Genomic DNA, 5,291 nt, shown 5'->3' on the forward strand with positions numbered 1-5,291 from the left:
ACCCCCTTCCCCTCCCCCTTTTCTGATGAAGGGTCTAGGCCCGAAACGTCAGCCTCTCTGCTCCTATGCTGCTGCTTGGCCTGCTGCGTTCATCCAGCCCTGCACCTTGTTGTCATCTACTTCCATGCTGTGTTGCTCTATGACTTTATAACTGAAATTGCACTCAAAACTACTTTGTCAGTTTCATTGAATAACCACTTACTTTAACTGTGCAATTACTAAACTTCATGTTTGTCTTGGTACTCAGAATGAAATATATCAGAAATATCAGTTTCTCTATGTACTTTAAACAAGGAAACCAACTCAGAAAGAACAGGGCAGGGTAGGCACCCTCAGGGTCAGCAACTCATCATTGTCTGACAGCCATATCCTTCCTAACTATATACTAGCTGAAGCAGTCACTTTTCCTTCAGTGAAAAGCAAACTAAAAAGTAAGCAGAGGAAAATAATACTAATGCTTGAAAACAATAGTTGTTTTAGGACGAAAGGTAAATTGAAAATCTCCTGCAGAAGAGCATTTCTTTAACAGCAAAGAATCTTAAAATCAGCAGCAACAGTCTCTTCATCAGCACTTCCTGTAAGCTGAGTTCCCCAATAAAGTTGTACAAACATACAAAATCAAGTTAAAAAGAAACTTCCAGTCTTTGAGAGAGGCACTTTGAGGCTTGGAATAATTTATGTAGCATCAAATAAAAATATGTGTTTTGTAAAAAGTAAGTGATACAATTTCTTTTTGGTGCTTGGTTGCAGTAGATAAGCTTGATGCTGATTAGGTTTATTTTTCTGCAGACATAACAAAGCTCAAAAAAATTAGTCACGAAATGGGTAATCTGAACGACAGAGACCTCAGCTGGATTCTAAATGTATTGCTGAGCATGATTTGGAGTTGTAACATTCGGATTCTATTGAATGGTCAAGTATTGCTCTCAATTGCCCCTTCCCGATTTTGTAACTTATTTACTAGCATTCTTTACAGTCAATCCATATGATTTCCACACTGACGAGGGTTCAAATCATTGGGCTGTTTCCAAACATCTGTTGAAGCACCAACAGATACTCAAGATTTTCTGGATCTTCACAAAAGTAGTGGATGAGCCCAGAAATTGGAAGTCCCACCCCCTAACATTTTCACAGGATGAGGGTGTAGGAATGGGGTCTGGTCACTTTTTTCTTTGCACGTGCATTTGCGGAAGCAGCCGCTCATAGGAATCAACATCTGCCTCCATTCTGGTTAGATTTGTGATCTGGGTGACTGAAATACGAAGTGCACAGATTTGTAGGAGGGGGTCTTAACTTTATGCGTTCATTTGGATAGCTAGGGTAACTTTCAGAAAAGTAAAGTACCCCTTTATAACTGACACAATGTGGCATGAATGTGCATAAAACATGAAAAAACTCATTAACTGTTAAGCTCTTTGAACTGTCAAAGATCTGTCAAAACAAAGGGTCAAATGCATCAAGACATTCCAAAATTCAGCCCTTCAAATCTTTGAAAAAATGTCTCGCTTGTTAAAAAAAAAGTTTGCAGTAGACACATCACATTAATTTCCTTAGCCAGGGCTCCTGCGGTCTGCCCCTAGTGGATACTGGGTGAATTGGCGTGGTAAGTCTAAGAGCAAAAAGAGTGGTAGGTGTCGGTGTGAGTTTACACTTAGCATGGGGTATGCAGAGAGATATTGTTTGGCATGTATGATATGAAATACAAGACAGCAGGTTGGTGTGTCATAATAGTATGGACGCCACAAGGATTATGGTGGATATAGGATCATGAGGTGGCATGGACAATATGTTTTGAAGGGGGATTGACTGTTGTAGGATGTCTTATGCTTCGCTTTCAAATTTTGGACATGTCAGTGTTGTCCAGCCTGGCTCCTGGGGAGCCCCAATACCTTGGAACAAAAATTCCGCCTCCTACTTTTCTGCTGGGCCAGATTTGGAAAGCCAGGAAATGACTTGACTTTCTGTTGCCAACCCAGCATCAAAAATACAGTCCAATATCTGACAGCACCATGCTGTACTGATGTTAACAGGTACTCATCTAAAGATTTATTTTAAGCAAGTGATGGAAGAAAAGGAGCAAGGGCAGGAAAGATCTCAGGGAGTGTGGGCATATGAGAGATTAATTGCCAAAAGTGATAATGGTGCAAGTCAAAAGATAATAATAATGGGAGAAGTAAAGAAACAAACCTTGATCTAGAATGAGAATAAATGGCAACTGCAGAATCATTCACAACAACAACTATGCAAACAAAAAATGGCAGTGATGGTTATGGACTGAACTGAATATTGAGTCTAGAAAGCTGGAACATACTTAACCAGAAGATGAGGGGCTGCACCTGAAACGGATGTTGAACTTTACTGAAACATTGTCGGAGACCAAGAAAAGAAATAGAAGCAGGGCAGAGAATTAAAAGGCAGATAACTGAATGCTAAAGGCACACTTGTAGACTGAATGCAGGGCCCCCTAATGGAAACATCCAAGTTAATGTGTTTGGTGTCTCTAATATAAAGGAAGTCCCGTCATAAACACTGAACACCACATATTAATTCAAACGATCAGAAATAAACCACTATTTCACCCAGGAGGATCACTTAGAACCCTGTACAATGATAAAGAAGAAGCTAAAAGGACAAGTGTTATATCTTCTGCGCTCACACAGAAAAATGTCAGAGAAGGGAGGTGCTGTTCAGATCAACTGAAGGACGGAAGAGGTTGGAATGAACCACCAGAATGCAGAAAGGGAATGGGATGGGAAGATTTGTTTGGTGGTAGTATCTCTCTTGTGTTTCCAAATAAACCTGTTGTACTATAACCTGGTGTCATGTAATTTCTGACTTTGTCCACCCCAGTACAACACCAGCTCGTCCACATCATCTCTTCTCTTAGGCTGTCCCTAGTTTTCAAGGGAGACTTGCTTTCACATTAAAACAAAGTCCTTAAGTGACTGAAGAGTCTAATGAGTGACCTACAGTCTATGTCACAGGTGGGAAGATGGGATACTATTTGCTTTTATTTCTGGCAATGCTTGACTTCATCTTGTTAACAATGAGACTCAAGGTGTACAAAACCTTTCCAGATGCTTCCATCCACATCCAGCAGACTTCAGCCAGGGTTTTCCAGGTGTCAATGGAATTTTGCACTTTTCAAGGATGCTTTGAGAGTATCCTTGAAGCATTTCTTGTGCATCTGGGGTTTGCTCATTTTATCACATAGCACCACAATCAGCATCCAGTCTTCACAAAACAGGACACAAATCACTTCCTAGAAATGTTAGGGAACCAAGGGTCTAGTTCGCAGGAGGAATTGAAGAAAATCAAAACTAGCAAAATAAAAGGTGCGAGAGAAATTAATGGAATTAAAGGCTGACAAGTCTGCTGATGACTCAAAACTAGGTGGGATTGAGAGTTGTGAGGGGGACGCAAGGAGGCTTCAGGGTAATTTAGACAAGTTGAGTGTCTGGACAAACATATGGCAGATGCAGGATAATTTGGATAAATGCGATGCTATACACTTTGGTCTGAAAATCATTAAATGAAAATAAACATGCATTAATTAGGAAGGCACATAGAATGTTGGAGGGGATTGGAGTTCAGAAGTAGGAATGTCCTACTGCAATTATCAGGACCTTAGTAAAACCATGCCTGGAGTTGTGTGTATACTTTTGGTCTCTCTACCCAAGACAGGATAGATACTTCTATGACATAGCTCTGGACCTGGTGAGACTTGAACACAGGCCAGAAGGCCCAGAGGTAGGCACACTACTGCTGCACTACAAGAGCTCTCCTAAGGAAGGATGTACATGCCATGGAGGAGTGTACTGAAGGTTCAATAGGTTGATACTAGGAATGGCAGGACTGTCATATGTGGAGACATTGGTTCGATGGAGTCTGGGTTAATTGGAGTTTAGGGGAATGGAAGGGTAGTTGATTGAGATGTCTAACATTCTAACAGGGCTGGACAGACGAGATGCAGGGAGGATGTTTGCCTTCGTTGGGAAGTCTAGAAATAGGGAGCACAGTCTCAAGATACAAAGGTATACAATTTTGGATCATGATTTCTTCACTCAAAGGGTGGCTAACCTCTGGAATTTGCTACCACAAAAGATTGTGGAGACCAGGTCACTAAGCATTTTCAAGAAAAAATTATCTTTATTTCGATGTTAAAAGCATTAAGGAGTGTGGTGTGAAAAGCATGAATATGGCATTAGGATACAGGATCATAGTGAATGAAGCAGCAGACTCAAAAGGGCCAAATGGCCTACTCCCGCTCCTGGTTTCCAGGTTTCCTTTTTTTTTTGAAGCTTTGAATAGACGCTTATTTCAGGAGTCTCATGTCAGGCAAGCAAATAATGTGGCTAGGTCAGAGTTGCTGATGAATGTGGTAAATGCTTCAATGTTGGGATGCTGGTCTGAACAACAACAACAGTGAGATCCTGCTCACTAAACACACTGTTCCCCAGGCAACCAAAGGCATGGAACCTCGCAACTGATGTTTGCCAGTCTCATCATAAATTTTATTAATGGGTGGAAGTTGGGGAAAGGGCGTAGGATGCAATGCAGTAGTGTAAAAGTGGCAGACTGATAGAGATCCTTTGTTTAGGAAATTTCTAGTATAAAACCCATGCTGCTGCATGCCTCAGTGAAAGTGCTGATGATGACTTGGCCTCCAAGTCTGTGCAGACACAAGCACTGCTTGTGTACTGTAGTCCAATGACAGAAGAGGAGCCAAACTTGGACCTAGCCTGCAGACAATCAAAATTGAATAGATTCCTGTTTGTCTATAGATGAGCTCCACTCCAGTGGGAGCTGGCGGAGGGTGAAGTAAAGCATTGCGGTAAGCTCGATCAAGATCATGCTAGTGCTAGCAGTGTGATTGTTGAATGTGTACTCCTTGGGGTTGGAAGGTGTGCACAAGGCAAACACCATCATGGTTCTTGGAGGATTCAGATGGAGTTTTCCTTACATGACAGCCTTCAATCATCCCAACACCCCTCCCTTCCAAACAGCCTTTCAGTGCATGTGCACTTGTCTTTTTACGTTCTCCCTTCCTAAATGATCCAAACACTCCTTCAAGGTGGAACTGCCACTTATTTGTGCTTCTCTCAATTTAGTACACTGTATTCACTGCCTACGACAATGCTTTCCCCACTGTAGGAAGCCAAACACAAAATCAGATAACCACTTTGCAGTATGCCTCCATTCACTCTGCAAACATGGCCCTGAGCTTCTAGCCGCCTGTTATTTTAATTTGACGGAGTATTGAGTACAAGAGTTGGCAGGTCATGTTATAG

General features: G+C 41.7%; 1 protein-coding gene across 4 annotated transcripts in view; it reads right to left on the reverse strand.

Annotated features, from left to right (window-relative positions):
- Positions 1–5,291, reverse strand: part of znf148 (zinc finger protein 148) — a 138,378-nt gene that overhangs the window by 74,898 nt on the left and 58,189 nt on the right. The gene's annotated exons all lie outside the window — the stretch shown is intronic.

This window comes from Rhincodon typus, chromosome 7, assembly GCF_021869965.1.
Source record: "Rhincodon typus isolate 14 chromosome 7, sRhiTyp1.1, whole genome shotgun sequence".
NCBI lineage: Eukaryota > Metazoa > Chordata > Chondrichthyes > Orectolobiformes > Rhincodontidae > Rhincodon > Rhincodon typus.